Consider the following 20,809-nt stretch of genomic DNA (forward strand, 5'->3'; position numbering starts at 1 on the left):
CCCCCACCCGCAATACAGTAGGAACAAGGAAAACCGAGTTATCAAGGCCAAAGGGTTCTGAAACAAGAAGTCCTACAACAAAGGAAGCAATGTAGTCACTGCCCAGATGGAGCCATATGCCTTTCTTCATACAACCTTCAGAGTGTATGCTTATGGACTCATTTAAAAAGAAATCTAAAGTTTGTGCAGCCTCCAGATCACAGATAGAAGTTTGCTGGAACTGGGCATCAGGAGTCCCTCTCCACAGTTCTGGAACGAGTTGTTCCAGGTGTGACGGTTCATTCCAGACTCGGATGCACCATGTCTGGCTATTCCACACCCGGCTGCTGGTCCAGGTCTGGTTGTTCCAGGACTGACCCTTCCAACGTTGCTTGGTCCAGGTTTGGCTGCTCCAGCTCTGAGTGCGCCACATGGGAAGATTTCCAGAAGGTGGTAGGTGGTAGGAAGCACAGCGGTCCAGGTATTCTTTAGGTGCAGAGACCGAAAGGTGAGTCAGACCATGGTTATTCTTGGACCAGTTGGTGGTTTTCTGCCACCTCTTATATTTCAACTCTGGTTCTAGAGCCAGGTCTCTACCTGTTTGTAGCTCAGATTCAGGACTTTGGGAAGTCCTTGCATCTGCCGGAGGCTGAGGTAGGTCTGTTTCTGAACTCAGTCTTCGAGTGTGCACAATTGCATCTGAAAGAACACAGTTCCGACCTTCTGTTTCTTGCCCTGCCCCTTCTTTCCCTGCTTCACTGGGCTCTTCTCTTCAGAATCGGGCAGTTGTCCTTTGGGGCCAGTGGAGGAATCCAGGGGGGAAGGAGGGACACACATGGCCATCTCTGAGTCGGGGGCCTCAGCACATGCCACTTGCAAGGCTGTGTAATTTTCCTTAGTCCCCCCCCCCCATGGTAGTTATTGGTGAAGAGTCTCTAGAATTGGAAGCTTCATCATACTCATGTTGCTGAGTATAAGAGAGGAACAAACAAACAAATAAACAAACAACAAAATCAAAGCTCTAAATTGTGTAGAAAGCCAAGTCGGACTTCCAGGCTTTTGGAATGGATAATATGAGGATGTCCAAATATAAAAAGTAAAACACCTCAATGGACACAGGAGGTGAACAGCCCATCCAAGGGGGACGGTGCTTGGAGTCCTCAGAGTGGTAAAGTGTTTGTTCTTTACCTCTCTAAAGAGCTCTTGTGCAGCAGCTTTACCCAGTGCAATGTCTTGTTTAATCTCTTACCTGCGGCTTCTAAGAGTGTTGATTATGGATCCAAGTCAAATGATACCCTTGACCATTTCCAGCTTATCTCCGTTTATCGTGATGTTGTCTGTTGGTCTAGTGGGAGGATTCTCGCTTTCCTTACATTGTCATATTCTATTCTTAAGGCTATAGTGTTTGTTCTTAATCAGTAAGAACATCAAGTCCTCTTTGCTTTGAGCAAGCAAGGGTATGTTATCTGGATATTTCTGGCTGTTAAGGAGGCCTCCGCCAATTCTGACACTGTTGTTCAGATAGTCCAACTTCTCAGAGCAGTTGATCAGTACATGGATTGACTAAGTATGGGGAAAGAATACAACCCTGATGAACTCCTTCCTTGATTTTAAACCATGTAGATTCCTCTCGTTCTGACATAGAGAACAACTATCTATGGGTCTACATCCAGGTTCTATATGAGCAGAAAAAGTGTTCTGGAATTTCCATTCTTCACAATGCTTTCCATCGTTTTCTATGAGTTACACAGTCAAATGCCTTTGTATAATCAACTGAATGCAAATAAACATCTTCCTGGGAGACTCTGCTTTCGTCAGTAATGTGATCTTTCATTTCACATCCTCTTCTGAATCCATTTTAAATTTCTGGACGCTCCCTGTCGATGTATTCCTGCAACTATTTTCACTAGTGTTCAGTGCATCAAATCTCTAAACTCAGGTGGGATAGATTCAAGGTCATGTTTTGTCTCCTGTGAACTTGCTCCAAGGATCCCTGGTAGTGCATAGGTTACACTTTGGGCTGCTAACTGCAAGGTCAACAGTTTAAAACCATTAGCTGCTCTGCAGGAAGAGATGGAGCTTTTTACTCCCATAAAGAATTAAAGTCACCCATTGGGGCAGTTCTAGTCTGTCCTATAGGGTCACTGTGAGTCAGAGTCAACGTGATGGCAGTGAGTTTGGTTTGGTTTTGGTTAGACTTGCTCTAATTTTCTTCATTGTTTTGGCTGATGATACTGAGCTTCTCCATGGGCGCTTCCCACAGTTTTAATTAATTTGATTTCTGCCTATTCCATAGGCAAGCAGCAAAAACAAAATGTCTTAACCCCGAGCACTTAAAATAATGACTGGCACATACTCCTAAGACCAAACCCACTGCCATCAAGTGGATTCCAATTCATACCTATATAACATCCCCGAGGCTATAAATCTTGAGCATACAGTTTTGGTTTTCTTCCATGGTGGGTTTGAACTGAGGACTCTCTGGTGAGCAGCCCAATGCCTAGCCTTGAGCACCACCAGTGGTCATTATGATTGAAACATAATAGGTGCTTGATAAAGAATTTGTTGAATTAAACAGTCGATACGTGGGTGGAGATCAAAATATGCAACCCATTAGGTCAATCTGCTGCAAGACCTCTTTAGAAAATGTGAAAAGCCAGGGTGTTACTTTGAGGACTAAGGTGCACCTGACCCAAGCCATGAAAAAGATGCAAGCCACCGTGGCATCAGGATTGGAGGCAGGCTTAACAACCTTCCCCATACAAATGACACACCTTGCTTGCTGAGAGTGAGGCGCACTTGAAGCACTTGTTGATGAAGATCAAGGATGGCAGTCTTCAGTATGGATTAGAACTCAATGCATAAAAGACCGAAATCCTCACAACTCAGTCAATAGGTAACATCATGGTAAATGGAGAAAAGCTTGAAATTGCCAACAATCTCATCTTGCTTGAGCCTACAATCAATGCACATGGAAGCAGCAGTCAAGAAGTCACAAGAAACATTGCATTAGGTACATCAGCTGCACCAGAACGTTTTAGAGCATTGAAAAGCAACGATGTTGCTTGAGGACTAAGGTGCACCTGACCCAAGCCATGGTATTTTCCATCGCTTCACAAGTATGTGAAAGTTGGACGTTGAATAAGAAAGACCATAGAAGAATCGAAGCATTTGAATTGTGGTGCCGGAGAAGAATATTGAAAGTACCATGGACTGCTAAAAGGACAGACCGGTCTCTACTGGAAGAAGTACGGCCAGAGTGCTTCTGAGAGGCAAGGATGGCAAGACTTCATCTTACATCTTTGGACATACTGTCAGGAAAAGCCAGTCCCTGGAGAAGGAAGTCATGTTTGGTAAAGTGGAGGGGCAGCGAAAGAGAGGAAGGGACTTAATGAGATGGACTGACATGGTGGCTGCCGCAATGGGTTCAGGCACAGGAACAGTTGTGAGCGCAGTGCAGGGCCAGGCAGGGTTTCCTCCTGCTGTGCACAAGGTCGCCACGAGTCAGAGTTAACTCAGTGGCCCCCAACTGCAACTGCAACAACATGTGGGCGGTATTTATGAAAAGAACTTACATTGGAGGTGGGGTGGGGGGATAAAGAGGAGATGATATCAAGGAGTTCAAGAAGAAAGAGAATGTTTTGAAAGTGATAGTGGTAGCAATTGTACCATACTGCTTGATGTGACTGAACGATGGAAGGATGTTAGAGGTCCCAGTAGAAAGGTTTTGGGGGAAACAAAAGCCGTTAAAATTGTAACTCAACTAAGACAATTGTCAAAGGAAAAGATTTTTATTACTCCACAATTTCCTTTTCTAACCATTTTCATGACCAGCACTTTCTTTCCCCTGTTACTGTTAGTGTTCCATTTCTTTCTCTAAGTTATTAGAGGTATGCAGTGGAAACGCAAGGGTGATTGTCCTTGGTCTGCCTCCGCATTGCTCCGTCCAGGACACTGACAACAACACTTTCATCCTGATAAAACTACTTATCCCGACTGCACCTGTGGGAGTTTAAGACACGCATTCATGCATTTGGGTGTACCTGTCACACCCAAAATGCAGCACTGGTGTTGTAGGTTGTGTTGGGCTGCGATCTGCATGGCCGGCAGTTCAAAACCACCAGCAGCTCCACAGGAGAAAGACTGGGCTTTCTACTCCTGTCAACAGGGGTCGCTGTGAGTCAGCACTGGCTCCATGGCAGTGAGTGAGTGAGTCACAACACAAAACACATTTTGTGAGCACAGATGACCCCTGGGTATGCTCTGATGGACAGAGGGCAGTGGGGACCACTCCGGGTGCAGGTATCCAGAGAGGCTCTGCCTGCAGAGATGTAAATGCAAGACTGCACCTAACCACAACTTGGTGTGCTTTTTATTATCACCACGTGCCAGCAGTTCTAAACAAGGGTTAGTAGTAAATTCCTCCCCCACAGAAATGTCTTTAGTTAGTGTACATTTTAAACAATCGCCATGGTTGTGTTTTGAGTTGAATGAAAATATATTGAAGTTTCAAATCTGCACATTTTGAGCCCTTATGCTTTAGTAAACATTGTACAGTTAATCTGAAGAATGTTGAGTTATAGTTAGGGCCCCCCTGCCCAACACACACACCCCTAGGCCCTACATATAGATTCAGCTGTGTTCACTCTGTTCAAGAGTAAGTAAACATTTAGAAAGGTTAAAGTTTACTTTGAGGACAATTTCTGTCTCCAAACACGTGTTCCTGTGTTTAGGCAGGATATACAGAACGAACAGTGTAGCACAGGGAGCATAGATTGGAATAAACAGAACCCCAGTTAACTTCAATTCTGTTTTAACATTTAAAAGAGGGAACCAGTGCTCAGCCTAATGTGTTTATTTGAGAAGCATACATTTTCTTTAAAACATTAATCCTTTTAGTAAGTTTAAATGCTTCTTTCTTTTTTATGGATAACAACTTATTTGGGACTAACATATAATTCAAGAAAATAGAACGCTACATCAGTGGTATGATTTAGTTGTCCAAGGCGTACATGTGGCCAATGATTTGGTTTTACTAAAACTTACCAGCTATTATGATGTTATTACGCATCGCTGTCAATGCACCCATATGGAGAATCTTTATATTTTGTTCCTGGTGATCTATATGACTGTATATGTGTTGACATATATGGGCATACATCCATATGTACATGTTCAGTAAATGAAAGACATTTTGGTGAGCTGCATATCTTTTCTGGCCTTCATTATTTCTTTTCATGATTATTACTGAAAATAATTTTGTCCTTTGGAAGTGATAGGTGTTGAAAAATAATCCATTCTGGGTGTCAAACACTCTCCTGATCACTAATATCTGTACTGCTAAGAAACTAGAGCTTCTGCTAAGATCTGTACTAACTAGTTGCAGCTTTGCAAACATGCCTTGCACCTTGACTGATTTTTCTAGTGATTAGTGAGCCAATGAGCTACATAAGACCAATTTGAGTTCCATTTTTAACTCCATTAAAAGATAAGAATTCTTATTATTGTAATTACTTTGTCTTTACTGGTTACATTAACATTCATTTATTAGGGTCGCTGTGCAATGTACAATATTATTTTACCTACTGTGTGTTCCGAGTCGTCTTGCCACAGTCGCAGCATGCTAGCATAAAAAGCCTTATAACAAATAGGTAAATCCATGCCTTTTGTGAATTAAAAGGGGGTAATTATGTCAGCCTTGCTGCATTTGTGGGTGAGTAGCTAAAAATAATTGAAGTAAAAATGTCAGGAAATATTTAACATTAAATACCAATAATCGCCAGATTGTCATAAGAATGAGAATGACCTGTAAAACATAATTTTTAGCTTCTCTTGATAGAATATCCAAATTTGAATAAGAAAAACACATGCACAAATGCTCTCTTATTTTCCCTTCATTTTAAGCAGTCCCAGTCCTTGACTACACACTACAGGTACAATTGCTGTAATTTTCCTGTCAAAATAGATCTTTGCTATAAAAGACCCTCAAATTATTATTTTTATTTTAAAATTTTATCTTTATGCTGTAAACCAACAGAACTCCAATAAGCACTGATATTGAAAATATTTTGGCTTCCTAGTAACATGTAAGATTATATTTTATGGGGTGTGCCTATTATTGGAATTAATTTAAAACAAACACACCAGAACTTGCCGTTGAGCTTCAAAGTAGTTCTCTCTGGTTAACCACATCCCTCTTTCAACAGCTCTGCGATGGTGCCAGTTCTTTCTAGGAACTCCTTTTCTTTTTGAGGGGCTTTCAAATCATGTGGAGCATTCTTCCCAATATTTGAGTTCTTCAATGTAAGAACTCACGAACGTAAAGTGGTTGATTGCATTAGATAAAATGGTTTCTAATTAAAAAGAGGAAGCTATTTTAAGATTCATTTCCTTCTGTGCCTTTTCAGGTGTGCTTAAAGACGTGTCCAAAGAGAATGCCTCCACCTATTGTTTAAGTTTTGATGTTGTTGTTGTTGGGTACCAATGCATCAATAGTTGGACATAATAGGAATGTACGTATCGTGTAGTTGTGTTATATAAATATGTATATAACAGAGAGTGAGAATGTTATATACAAGCATATGACAAAACTGCACCGTCCTATGGCATCCTCATGATTGGTCTTGTTTGAACCCATTTTATTGCCCTCCATTTCATTGGGAATCTTCCTTTTTGTGTTAACCCTCTACTTGACCAAGTGGAACAGTTAGGTTTTGTGTCAACGTGACGGGACCTGTATTCTGGGTAATTTGGCAATAATCCTTCCTGATGTGTTCTACCACAATGTAATTAACTCCATCATGGGGTCTAACAGAGTGTAATTAATTCTGCAAACAACCAGCAGTTGTGCTGGAGTGAAGTTCCTCGACTGGGTTAAAGCCTTGATGCAATTGGAATAGACCCCTAGCAGGTGTGGCCACTCCTTTTCAAACAGACCCCAATGGGAAACTTGTCACGTCTGCTAGACATGGAGCCTGCCAACTTGCCTGCTGATCCCAGGAGCCACCAGTGGACTGCTGAGCTTGGATTCATCTGACTCTGCATCTACCAGCCCGTGGTCTCCTTCTTCATGCTCCTGCTTCCTGGTTCATTAGCCCCTGCAGCTATATGAATCAGGAAAATCCTCCTGCCTACCATTTGACAGGACAGACTTGAACTGGACTGGATTTACCTGCATCTACAACTGTGTGAGTCATTTAAAAAATATAAATCTCTTCCTATACATATTCATATATATGTGTCACTGTTTTTACTTCTCTAGCGAACTCAAATTAACACATCAGCATGCTGTTCTTTTCCAGGACTGTGCTCTCCTGATATTATGTCCAAGGTACTGGAAATACAGTCTTACCATACTCACATCTAAGGAACATACTGACTTTACTTCTTTAACAAATTTGTTTATTCTACTGGCATCTATGGTACTTTCAATATTCAAATCCTATAATAATATCATCAAAATTATCTCTAAAGGTGACTAAACTGAAAGAATACATGGACTAATAGAATTTGAATATATGGACTAATGGAATACATGGATTAATAGAATTTGAATGCAGATGAATACATGGATTAATAGAATTGCACATGATGTGAGTTTCGTTTCTTTACAGTCAAATGGCATCTCATGGTGTTTATGCAAAGCACTGATTGAAAGTATAACAAAGTTAGCTGTCTTTGGATAAGAACACAATCTTAAATTTAGGAGTCACCAGGATACGGTCTGATGCAACCAGCTCCAGGCTCGCACTGAATTTTCTTCTATCATTGGGGGTAGGGTGAGTGTGGGGGGTGGTAAAAGGGAGCTGATGTCAAGGTGCTCAAGGAGGAAAATAATGTTTTGAAACTGATTATGGCACAATGCTGCTTGATGTGATTGAACTATGGAATGATAGGATTTCTGTATTAACTCCCAATAAAATGATTTTGAAAAAAATGCTTTTTTCTCCCAGTTTTTCTCCTAAATTTTGCCCAGAACGTTACTGAGAGGTGGATTATTGACATTATATGTATGAGATACTAATTCCCCACTATTCTAGAAATGATTGGGTGAATCAAACAGAGAAGATACAATTATATAAAATTAACCAAGGTCAGTACAACAGGACAGGGCATCACATATGATGGACTGAAAATGGATAAACGGAAGCAAAGGGAAAACAAGGCCAGAATAATACAGTGAAAACAGTCCATTTCAGCTCTCGGCTCCCTGTTACCAAAGCAGAAAGGAAAGTATTTGATGCAAAGTTGTGCTCACATGTGTGCGAGTGAGCTTTCTGAGTGGAGAAATTAGCCGGTGTGAAAATAGAAGCCTAATTTTCCCCCTGACATACTCATGCCGTGTCACAGTAACTATGGGGGTTTGACATTTGTTTTCCTCCCATTTTTTTCTATCACAGTACCAGACAGGGGAAGGTAAAATGGCTTACTTCTAGTTAATAATTCATTATAGAAATGGAGATGACTCAGATTGTTCTTCAAGTAGCAAGCACAGGACAGTGAAAGAACATCACCGCCACACCCTTCATGTTACACTAAACCAAAGCCTAACTCAGTGCCGTCGAGGTGAGGCTGACTCACAGCATAGCACGGGGGACCTGCCCGTGTGGATTGCTGAGACTCTAACTGTTTACAGAAGCAGAAAGCCCCATTTTTCTCACATAGCGATTGATGGTTTTGAACTGTGGACCTTACAGTTAGCCCTCGACATCTCCACTGCTCCAGCAGGTCTCCTTTTATGTTTTAGAGGCGCGTTTTAACGTGTTGTGCTTCGCGCTACTGAGCTTCCCAGACTGCATGTTAGCTTGTTTGTTAATTGAAGGTTTGTGGCAACAAGTCTGTTGGCACCATTTCCACCACAGCATGTTTGTTTACTTCGCTTTTCTGTCTCGCATTTTAGTCATTCTGACAATATTTCAAACCTTTTCAAAATGCTGTGGGTTAGACTTAAAAAACAAAACAAAAAGCAACCAAACTTGCTGCCATCAAGTCGATGCCTGTAAGACAGCAACCCTGTGAGACAGGGTAGATCTGTCCCGAGTTTCAGAGACTGTAACTCTTTACACGGTAGAAAGGCCCTGTCTTTGTCCCATGGATTGGCTCATGGTTTCAAACTGCTGACCTTGTGGGTCACAGCCCAACATGTAACCATGATGTCACCAGGCTGCTAACCATTAATTAGCTTGACTGTTCAAACCTATCAGCTGCTCTGCAGGAAGATGAGGCTGTCTGACCGCATAACATTTTACATTTTCAGAAACTCTGTATGAGGTTGTTAGGAACCATTATCTACTGATGACCGTGGCTGAGTTTACTGCATACTTAATAGTGACTCATGGCCTCACAGCTGTCGAGTCATTTCAGACTCACAGTGCCCCTAGAGAGCAGGGAAAACTGTCCCTGCATTTACGGGATAAAAAAACAACAAAAACAAAACCCTTTCTCCCACACAAGAGTTGGTGGTTTTGAACTGCTAACCTTGGGGATTGCAGCCCAATGCGTAACCACTCTGCAATCAGGGCTCTTTAAGAGACTATAGTATACTATAAAAATAACTTTCATATTTACTGCGGAACAATCACATGACTCACTCTATTGTGGTGGTCTGGAATCAAACCCACAGCGTCTCCAAGGAGTCCCACATCATTAACTATCACTGATTTTATTTGGTAAGATTCCCATTTTACCAATGAGGACAAAGGCGCCGAGGTGCCGCAATGCATTCTTAGAGTCCTGGCATGTGAACTGCAGTCTGCCTCACCCTAGGATGAGAGTTGCCACTGGCTATCTCCCTGGTAGAGTAGTGGCTGCTCATTGGATTGCAATCTGTAAGGTCAGCAGTTTGAAACCACCAGCCACCACCTAGCAGGAGAAAGACGAGGCCTTCTACTCTTGTTGAGTTACAGCCAAGAAAATCTGATAGGGCTGTTCTACCTTGTCCTATAGGGTCACCATGAATCAGAATCAGCTCGATGGCAGTGTTTTTTATCTTTTTAAAATAGGGTCACTATGAGTTGGAATCAACTCACTGGCAGTGAAACATTGCTTACTCAACCATTCATTTGTCATTTTGCCGTAATGTGGTGACTGTGTGTTGCTGGAAGCTATGCCACCAATATTTCAAATACCAGCAGGGTCACCCATGATGGACGAAGGTCACTGGAGCTTCTAAACTAAAACAGAGGAAGAAAGAGGAGAAGGTCCACTTCTAAGTGGTGAGCCGCTGGAAACCTATGACTAGATAGAATACCAGAAGAGGCGCTGCTCGGGGGAAATCACTCCAAACAGGACTAGGAAGAGCTGCCTCTTCAAAGTAGAGTTGACCTCAGTCATGCGAATGGAGCAAGGCTTTGGGGATCTTCATTTGTTGACGTGACACCACTCACAATGAGAAGAAACAGCTGTAAACACCCATGGAAACTGTCGAACATTGAATGAACACAGAAAGATCAGTATCTCAGGCACTAGAGAGTTGGAATGGATTTTGAGTTGGACAAGAAGGTGGTTTATTATGTTGGGAATGACAAACTCTGGAGAAATAGCATCATGTTTATCATCAAAAAGAACATATCAATATCTACCTTTAAGTACCATGCTGTTTCTGATCAGATAATATCCATATACCTATAAGGAAGACCGGTTATTATTCAAATTGACTAAAGCCAATGATGATAGGAAGAATTCTATCAACTTCTTCAGTCTGAATTTGAACAAACATGCAATCAAAATGCATTTATAATCACTGGTGATTGGAATGTGGAAGCTGCACCCAAAGAGGGAGAGCTGGTGGTTGGCAATTATGACCGTGGGAGTAGAAATGACCTTGGAGATCCGAGGATCGGATTTGGAGACGAACTACTTCTTCATAGAAAACGGCGTAACTTTAAAAAAAAACCAAAATAAATGGTAACACATGGAAATCACCAGATAAAATATACACAGGAATATGTATTTTTTTTTACAGAATCTCATTCTTGGCAAATATCACTAGTTTTTCTAACCTTTTCAGTTAGTATTTTTTCATGAATAATGTCACATTGTCAAAGTTTAATAAACTTTTATAAAACACACCCACTTGACTCCACAGTCATTTTATTAACCCCAAGGATCTATTCAAGAAACTGAGTAGGTGTTTCGGCAATATGTAGCTGAGCATTCAAACCCTAAGTCAAATGGACAATTTATATAATTTTGACAATTTGAAGGCATAGCAGTCTAATTATAGGTAGAAAAATTGCATGAAAAGATCATTCTACATTCTTTGACATAAAAGAGAATGAATATTGATTGAATACCTGTGCACTTAGAACGTGGTCTCACTCAATGCTCACAATAACTTTATGAAGCTGGGAGACACTTGCACAGGACCACCTAGCTTGTAAATGGCAGAGCTTGGATTTGAAATCAGGCCTGCGTGACTTCTCTATGCCACCCGGCTTCCATGTTTAATGAAATGCTCAAAATAATCAGTTGTACTCTTGGATACTGGCAACTTCACGTCATCAGTATTGGGACCACTGAACGCTGTGGCTTTATGGAGGTGGAGAGAGAGTCATATTGTATCAGGCCAAATTATAACACAACAAAATCAGATATGACTCTGGCACTAAAGAGTGGGGAGCCTATAAACTGTGGTGAGGGAGTTCCAGAAGGGAATCTCTAAGACAAGAATGCCAACTGTTTTAAGATTCACTGAAGCTTAACTGCAAGGGATGACGGGCAGCAACTGCAGGCTTCAGCTGCTGCCAAACTACGAGGCTGAGCCAAGGTTCTGTACCGAATTTGAAGACCAGTTCCATAAATAACATTCTCCCAGGAGTGCTAGAGAGAGCAATCAGAGGCCAGAATCCACTGGTGCTGAGTGGGCTGAATCACTGTTTGCACACTGGCCTTTTTATACATATATACAAAATCATAATCAAACATCACCCAGTTGTTTTAGGTGGGAGGACAATTTGCTTTACTACACACTCAACATTTTACTACTTCATTGAATCAATGCTAAGCTTCTTTGCAGTTTCGGTGTATGGTGGGTGGGTGGGGGAGAAACACTACCTAATATAAATCAATGCGAGGCCATCTTGCATTTTTGTTGTTTTACTTATCTTAAATATTTAAACCCCAAGCATTTTCAGGCTAAAAACATTCTCTTGTATGTGTATACTTAATATAACCTCTCCCCTCCTTCTAATATATCAGACGGTTAGGTTTCAGGGAATTAGTTTGCTAAAGAGAGACCTAAGAGATATATTACTCTGTCTGGCTAATGCCTCTCTCCTTGGTGAAGTATTTCCCCAAGTTTTCCAAACTATTGCCAATGGCTAATTATTGTATTAATGCTGTCTAGATGTATTGATCATCTTTTATATCATAGTGTTAATACATTGCAGGAGTTAGAATTATTCAGAATTAGGGACTGCTTGTTCTTTGTTGTTGGGTAGCTATGGTTTTATGTCTTAGATGTGATTGAACTATGGAATAATATATTTACTACCAATTAATAATTTTTAAAGCTAAAAATTAAAAATAAAGTTAAGTAGTGATTTATAACAGGAATACAATAAAAGTTCAACATAAATATGAATTCTAATCGGGAAAATTAAGTAAGGTCCCCATTTCAACTTTATTGCTCAGCAGTTTTAGTGGTTTTTAAAAAAATTTTTTATTTTGTTTTCCTGTCCTTTCCCTCTCCTTCCCATCAGCAAAGTCTTTAAAGTCTTATCCATTGGTGTGAAACAATTTTTCATATTTTCCTTTATAATAATGGTGTCACAAAATCTTTATGAGATTGACCAACTTTGCTAAGCATAAAGTTCTCTAATTTTGTCCATGTCTTAAAAAATTTTTTTTAAAACTTTTATTAGGGAATCATGCAACTCTTATCACAATCCATACATACATCAATTGTATAAAGCACATCTGTACATTCTTTGCCCTAATCACTCTCAAAGCATTTGCTCTCCACTTAAGCCCTCCGCATCAGGTCCTCTTTATTTTCCCCCTCCCTCCCCGCTCCCCCTTCCCTCATGAGCCCTTGATAATTTATAAATTATTATTTTGTCATATTTGTCCATGTCTTAACGGTGTTTACAGACTCAGTATTCTTACATTACAACAGAACAGATAAAAAAACGTGTTTTATGAAAAATTGTATTCCAACAACTTTGAAAATCTAGAAGGGATACATTTCTAGAAATTGGGTAGGCATTACCTACTAAATTAATACAGACTGATGTAGAAAATCTCAATAAGCCTATAACACAAGAAGAAATACATCTGGTCATTAAAAAAAAATTCTCAACATCAAAAAGTCCGGGACCAGATAGCTTGACCAGGGCATTCTAACAAGCTTATAGCGAACAGTTAACACCAATCTTACATGAACTATTTTGCCATATAGAAACAGACAATATACTAACAGGCTCATTTTATGAAGCAAATATAACCCTGGTATCTAAGCCAGGAAAAGACGTCACCAAAATTGGAAAGTATAGACCAATATCCCTGATGAAAGTAGACATCACGATTTTCAACAAAATTCTAGCCAACAAAATTTAAAAAAATTTTAAATTAAAAGATCATTTAATTGGGGACTCTTACAACTCTTATACAAAATAAAAAATTTGAAACATGATTATATTAATTGATGAAAAAAGGCATTTGATAAAATTCAATACCCATTCTTGATTAAAAAAAACCAAAACCACTGAATACAATTAAATAGAAGGGAAAGTCACCACCATGTAAAAGACATATATGTGAAACATTTATGTAAAGATTCCAATATTCATTTACAAGATAAGCTTATACAGTAGTCATAAATACTGAATAATTGTTTTGGATCCTTCTGGCCTTTAAATTTATACTACTCTGTATGTGATATTGAGATAGTAAATAAAATGTCTGGCTAATAAGGTCTCAATATTCTATGGCATGGGCTATTCTTGGTTAATTGTAATGAGTTTTAGGCTGAATGTAGAGGAAGACTGAAAATATAACCAGGAGATGAAAATAGTTCTTGAAAAAATTAGTCAATCTGTAAAAGATTGCAGATTGTTGGATTTGTATTTGATGGTACTTGCTAAGAGACCAAGTAAAATATGGCATTTTTATCTGCTAAGTAGCATTCTTCTACTACCCCTAAAAGCTCCTGTATGGTACGGTACTAATGTTTAAGCACTTGACTATGAGTTAAAAGGATGGAAGTTCAAGCCTACCTAGAGTCACCTTGGGAACCAAACTGGCAGCCTTGAAAACCTTGAGGTGCACTTTTACTCTGCACACACAGAGCTGCCATGAGCCAGAATGGAGGCGACAGCAACTGAGGACAACCCTACTTTTAACATACAAATGTGATTTAGATCGCTCATGGTAGACAGATAAGAAGTCCTTAATTTTGTCTGTTTTACCAGTACACATAATATTTAGTGAATTTCTAAGTGGCTAAGCTGATGTGCCTCTTGGTTCAATTAAGGGGGCCTGGTGGTTTCCACATCATGCTGGTTAAGCACAAGGTCAGCAGTTTTCAAGCCAGCAGCAGCACCTCTTCAAAAGAGGGAGATGGTGCTTTCTGCTCCACAAAGATGTACAGCCTTAGGAAGCCCCCAATGTGACCTCTAGGGTCTCTCTGAGACAGAATCAACTCTACAGAGTTACGCTCCAGGTGACTTTCAATTTCGATTTCAGGAGGTAGTCCAAGTGGCTTCCAAGTCAGAATCACTTCCAGATATTTCCCCAAAGCGCATCGTATGCAGTCACCTGCACACTTCACTAACTTCCCAATTGTTTTAAGCCTTTCGTTTACGCCCCACCTTATTTCTTACACTACAGTTTCCAGAGAGAAAGTTACATAAAACATTTGGAAGTCATTGGAAGGTAAATTCAGGCAAAAAAGGAGAACTTTAATGGGGGGTGTTTCCTTGAGATGAAAAAAAACTTCAAGAAGGTATTTATAAGCTCGACACTTGAATATTTTGAAGTAAAAAAGTTGAAAAACACTGCAAAATAGCAGCTATTCTTCTAAAATGTATAGCAATTCATTTTTATCATCACTGCACTGAAGAACAGCAGGTTGCTTGAAGATGCAACAAACATTCTTTGAACACTTCAATACGTACAATGTAAACACTCACTTTAATCACGTTTCCTTTGTCACTGCAAAACGGAGCGCATGTTTTCACTGCCGCTGGCAGAGCCATGACTAGGAGAGTAGGCAACAGCCGAGAGCTCAAAGAATTCTTCAACAGCAATTTGCTTGTTCTAGTTTACTTTTCAAGGTTGATGATCAGGGTCATTATGCTGCTTGCAAAAAGATCTGTTTCTATTAATTTGATCCAGCCATTCTTGTTCTGGTGTTTCCCCGGCAGCTTCCCCAAGTTAATTGAACCAGAAGTGCCACCAGCACTGCAGGTCTAGTTTCAGACACGAAATGAATGGTGATATCCTTCACGAACGCGCATGCTACAGCCTTTGAGAAAGCATGAGTGCATCCAGTGAGCGACTCACCCGCTTTCGCACGATGGCAAGGGCAGTTCTGCTGTGTGTTCTTCAAACAGAAAGGCTCTTTTTAGCTAGTGGGCCTAAGCAACAGTAAGGAGAAAGGGTTAGCGGTTCAACGTTAAAAAAAAAAAAAAGCCCAAAAAGTCTGATGTTGATACAGTTATCAACAATATACAAAAGAATTGCACTCCCATGCAATTTTCCAAGATGTATACTGAAATAATAATGGTTTATGTAAATGCATTACAATTTTTAAAAATAGGAAATAAGCTAGTCTTCACATCTTCATTAAATGTCAATATAGCTAAATGTTTTCCTAATCTCTGGTTTGTGAAAGAAATGTGCACCGACAGTCCCAGCATGTAAGAGTCCTAGCTAAGTGATCTAGACCGTTCTACGGCACACATTTCCATACTACGTACAACTGTAAAACCAGTTAGTTATGTATGAGAACACACACACACACACGAATGAACCCAATTTCTACTTCATTGGTAAAAGAATAGTTTGAACAACAGTGTGAACAATATAGAGTAATTCACTTTTTTGAGAATGTATGTAATCATGCTGTTTTTAACAGGGGGACGGAGGCATTACAGGGTTTTTAAATAATTTATTATTCTCCTTTCAACCTGCAGAGGGCACTCAAGTCCCTTGAAGGAGAAAGTAAACATTTTTAAGAACAGAAATGATTTCTTTTTCATTTTGATTTGAAGTGTACTAAACAACTTTCCACAGAAAGTACAATTTAAAGGAAGCCATTTAAAGGCTGCATACACTTTGACTTTAGATGGTTGATGAATTATTGCATATCCATATTTTCAGGACCTCATGGAAAAGCAATTCAGCAGGTGGTTTACATCTTTAGGGATCTACCAGTCTGTAAGTGTCTCTGCATTAATTCATTACCATCATACTGCAATCAATTACACAGACAGGTCGGGGCCTTTAAGAAAGAAAGCTGCTTCGAACACAGTCAATTTATGTTACAAATGGGGCATCTGCTGCCCCAGGCTACTTGACAATATTATCACATCCATAAAATTAAAAAATAGTTGACAAGCCGTCAGATTATGAGAGTAATAACCATTCTGTAAGACTACCTTCATGGATTCTTGGGCAACTTCCACTTTAATGAATTTTCCGTTACAGGTTCTTAATTAACATTGCTTTTGGGAGGAAGATGTTTGAATTTTTAACTTTCAAATATTCTTCTTCCTCTGATATACTAAAATGTTTTAGGGGACATCAACCAAGTCAGATACACTAGCATGTGCTGCATGTATATAAATAAATGGTTTATATAAACATTCTCATTGTACTCTCTAAAATATACTACAATATTTTATTAACTATTTACTGAATGGAGTACTGAAACCATGATTTACTTAGCAACAGCTATAAATATTGTATCCTGATCCTCCATATCTGGTCTGATATATATCTGATCCTCAATTTTGTTGTGTTTTTTGTACTATCAAAAGATATTTATGAATCATTTCATTTTTTAAACTGAAACTAGAAAGGTTGGATTAGCATCAACATCAATTAGAGATGTACTTATTTGAGCCACTGTTTCAATTTATCAATTAGATCACAAGAAGTTTGAGAGGAAAAAAATAGTATAAGAAAAAAAAATCTACAAGCAAATTGCAAACTGACTCATTAACCCCGATAAAGCATCTGAACAGTTTGGGCCGTAGAACAAAGCATGGGTCCTTAATAAAAGCCGAAGCTCTAAAAGCTTTACGTTCTCCTAACACAGACTTTAGGAACAAGTCCAATTTGAAATCTTATACGGTAAGACACTTACAATGGTGTTAGTCAAGTTTTTATAAGCAAATTATCTGAGAAATCTAGCCAGGAACAAAAGCATTGATCTTCTTCCCCCTCAATATATTGTGAAAAATATATCCATAGGACATATTAAAGTTTAAAACTATGGAAGAGGTTGCCCAGATTAATGAGAAAATAAGAATAATCTGGAAAATGGTTATTTTGATAATGCAAAAAAAAGTTACTGAAATTTCAAGAATTTCAGCAATGGTACAATTTACCTTTCATAAAAGAAAGGTTTGGGGGGGTGGTTTAGGATCACAAAACATCTCACCCTGAAAGTAAATGCATTAACAACGGGAATTTAACAAAGCTCCCTTTCTTCAAGGAAGGGTAAAGCTAACAAATGAAACTTCAGAATCAGAAATCTTACATGAATAATTGTGTTATTACATTTTTCCCAACTGGGTTTCTTATCCACAGAGCATGACTTTGAATGGGGCGGGAGAGGCCTCATGCAGTGTCCTGAGACAGAAGCATTTTCCCCAACCTACGTGGCCATGCTCACTGCATGATTTATGGGCTACCTTGGGGCCAAGAAGCGCGCACTCTTGTACAGGAAACAAAGAGAGAAGCTATAGTCAGAATGTAGTCCATGTTTCCTATAATCATTGTTAGGAGGAGCAAAGAGCGATGTTTGCTCTATTACGTAAGAAATAAACTACATTTGGTATTCAATTGACTTTCTAACTTAGCACAAAGGACTTTACATCTGCAAATACTGAAAATAAATTGCATTCTTTGCCCTTGCTTTAAAAGGTTCTACAGAATAGACGCACACCCTGCTAGTGTTCTAGTGAGCTCCCTAATCTCAGTTGCACTTTGTCAGAACGAGGGAGCTGGTAGTTAAGGGAAATAGCCTAGATCAAAGGGGGATTAATCACCAACCGAATCCTTGCTGAATAAACCTGTCATTCAAGAAAATTATTTCCACTGAACTTAGCGGAGGATTGAAGGTATTTGCATAACAGGGACCAACGTACTTCAGCCAGGTTAAAAGGTTCAGAATTCATCCTCTGTTTAGCTTTTCGCCTCCCTTTCCTTTCAGCAGTCTGGCACAATGGCTTCTAATCTGATAATACAGCTAACTATCTAAATGATGTCAGAACAGGAAAGTATTGCAAAGTTTGGATGAGGGATGGATCAATTTCACTTTCAGTAACTCCTAAATCTGATTTGTTGGAATTTAAGATGTAATCCTAAAAAAGTCCCTTAAACCTGAGGACTGTTTATTAACATCCTTTTTTTGACCTTTGTCTTAGAAAGTACCATTCTGTGGTGGCCACGGCAGCCCCTGCAGAGGCTCTGGGTGAGCATTGTACCTACCTGCCTCATCGCAGGGCTGCTGCCCGAGCCTGTGACTGCCTGTATTCTGAAATATCATAACAAAAATTGGAATGGAAACATTGGAAGTTTTTACCATGCATGTCAGTATTAGAAAGACAATCACTTGTGCAATGTATATAAACTATAATTTTAACTGATTAGAAATACTAAACAGATGTCACCTAAAGTAATCTTTCACTGAAAAGGTTAAATAATTTTGTGGAACACACTAATCATGTTTAATCAAAATAATATTTTTTTTCAAAATAATATTTTTAAACAAGTTAACGCCACTAAGAATTTCCAACAAGGCTACGTGCTGTGAAGTTGCCAATCAAAGTGATTATTTAGAAAGTATCTACGGCCTACCTGTTAGGGTGTTTACTACTACGCTGCTGACTTTAAAAAGTTGCAAACACCGCAGAACCATAAGCCAAACACCTTCTCTTGAGTTTTCAGAAATTCAACCCTTTCCCCCACCCTTAGCCTTTTGGGTTTATCAGCAACAATCACCCATATGATAGACATCAGACTTCCTCATCATATTTTCGCACTACAAAGAAAGAAGTCAGCAACTCTGTATCCAGCCGGTTCGACACCATCCGATCTTATACCGGGCATAGTTGCTCATATTCAGGGCAAACCAAAGCATCTTTCAATTTTAAATAATGCAAAGCAGAGTCATCAAAGAAAATGAATAAAATCCATAGTGAGATAATTTTTTAGGAAATGATTGAAGTTTTAACCCAAGAAAGGACTCTTAGAGTGTCTTATAGCTTAGAAGAAGAACGTGTCAATCACGATTAAGCTTCTGGAATCGGAATCCCTTTGAAATGCAGCTGCTTCTTCTGTAGCTGGGGCAGCGACTCTGAAGAAAAGAAAAGGTCCGGCCTTAAAGATGAGTCAGGAATACAAAATAGCTCAGGATTAGTTGTGGAGTTCAAAGGGCGCTAATTACACCAAGGAGTTCCCAGACACAGGGAAGACATTAAACTGGTCACCTACCAAACGGGAAACAGACTTTGTCCTCAGAAATTATCCTGAAGTGACAGATTTCTAGACAAAATCAAAAGCGTGCTCAGCTGATCTCCATGGGGTGAAAACGCAAGTTGGTTTAGTTCTGCAGCGTGATGTTCGGATGGCATGGCAACAGATGGCATCAGGTGCTTCAGCACCCGACATTCTTCCAGGACGCATCTCGAGTTTTCCTCTGGTGTCTAGAAATGTCAAATCAGACTCAGTTCTTTAAAAACAATCGTTTATACAGACCATTTGGGCTAGTGGGTTATTATGGAATCTGGCCAGTCATGAGATGAAGGCCTCACTTAACTCAGAGTACTTTGTTACGCATTTATACATTCAACATTTCCAAATAAAGCTCCATTAATATTCACAAGAATTTAAAAGCGGCCCAGTTAACTATGAGGAATCTTTTCTTTGTTGTAGGAAAAGTAAAGTCTTTATTAGTGGTTCTCTATGATTATGCTAGAGTACCAAGTTAAGGCCTGGTTCAGGCAGTTAATTCTGTTTTCTCTGCTACTTGTGATAATTTTAAATACAGAATAATTTGCTTTGTACAAAATGAATGTATAATAAGTGGGATTGACTTTCACTAAACGAATAAATAACACCCCCCAAAAAATCAAACTATCAAGTTGATTCTGACTCATAGTCGGAATTACATTAATAGGCCAGGGTAGAGCTGCCCCTGGGGGCCTCCAAGACTGTAATTCTTTTTTTTTTTTTAACAATTTATTAGGGGCTCATACAACTCTTATCACAGTCCATACATATACATACATCAATTGTATAAAGCACATCTGTACATTATTTTCCCTAATCATTTTTTTTCCTCTTTTCTTTTTTTACATTTTATTAGGGACTCATACAACTTTTATCACAATCCATACATATACATACATCAATTGTATAAAGCACATCCATACATTCCCTACCCCAATCATTCTCAAAGCATTTGCTCTCCACCTAAGCCCTTTGCATCAGGTCCTCTTTTTTTTTTCCCCTCCCTCCGACTGTAATTCTTTACAGCAGAAGCAGGCTTCGTCTTTCTCCAGCTGGTGGTTGAGAACTGCCAACTTGGTGGTTCGCAGTGCAACATAACCAAACCATGTACCAAATTCTAAACTGATATGCAATCTTCCACTAAGCT

At 39.4% G+C, this 20,809-nt stretch overlaps 2 protein-coding genes across 2 annotated transcripts in view; one reads left to right on the forward strand and one right to left on the reverse strand.

Annotated features, from left to right (window-relative positions):
- EXOC5 (exocyst complex component 5) overlaps positions 1-20,809 on the forward strand; it is a 171,062-nt gene that overhangs the window by 72,265 nt on the left and 77,988 nt on the right. The window lies entirely within an intron of this gene.
- Positions 13,018-20,809, reverse strand: part of AP5M1 (adaptor related protein complex 5 subunit mu 1) — a 29,267-nt gene continuing 21,475 nt past the window's right edge. The window contains exon 9 of the mRNA XM_075531824.1: positions 13,018-19,856. The gene's annotated coding sequence lies outside the window, so the exon portion shown is untranslated. The remainder of the gene's footprint in view (positions 19,857-20,809) is intronic.

The sequence above is a fragment of the Tenrec ecaudatus genome, chromosome 14 (assembly GCF_050624435.1).
Source record: "Tenrec ecaudatus isolate mTenEca1 chromosome 14, mTenEca1.hap1, whole genome shotgun sequence".
Classification (NCBI taxonomy): Eukaryota; Metazoa; Chordata; class Mammalia; order Afrosoricida; family Tenrecidae; genus Tenrec; species Tenrec ecaudatus.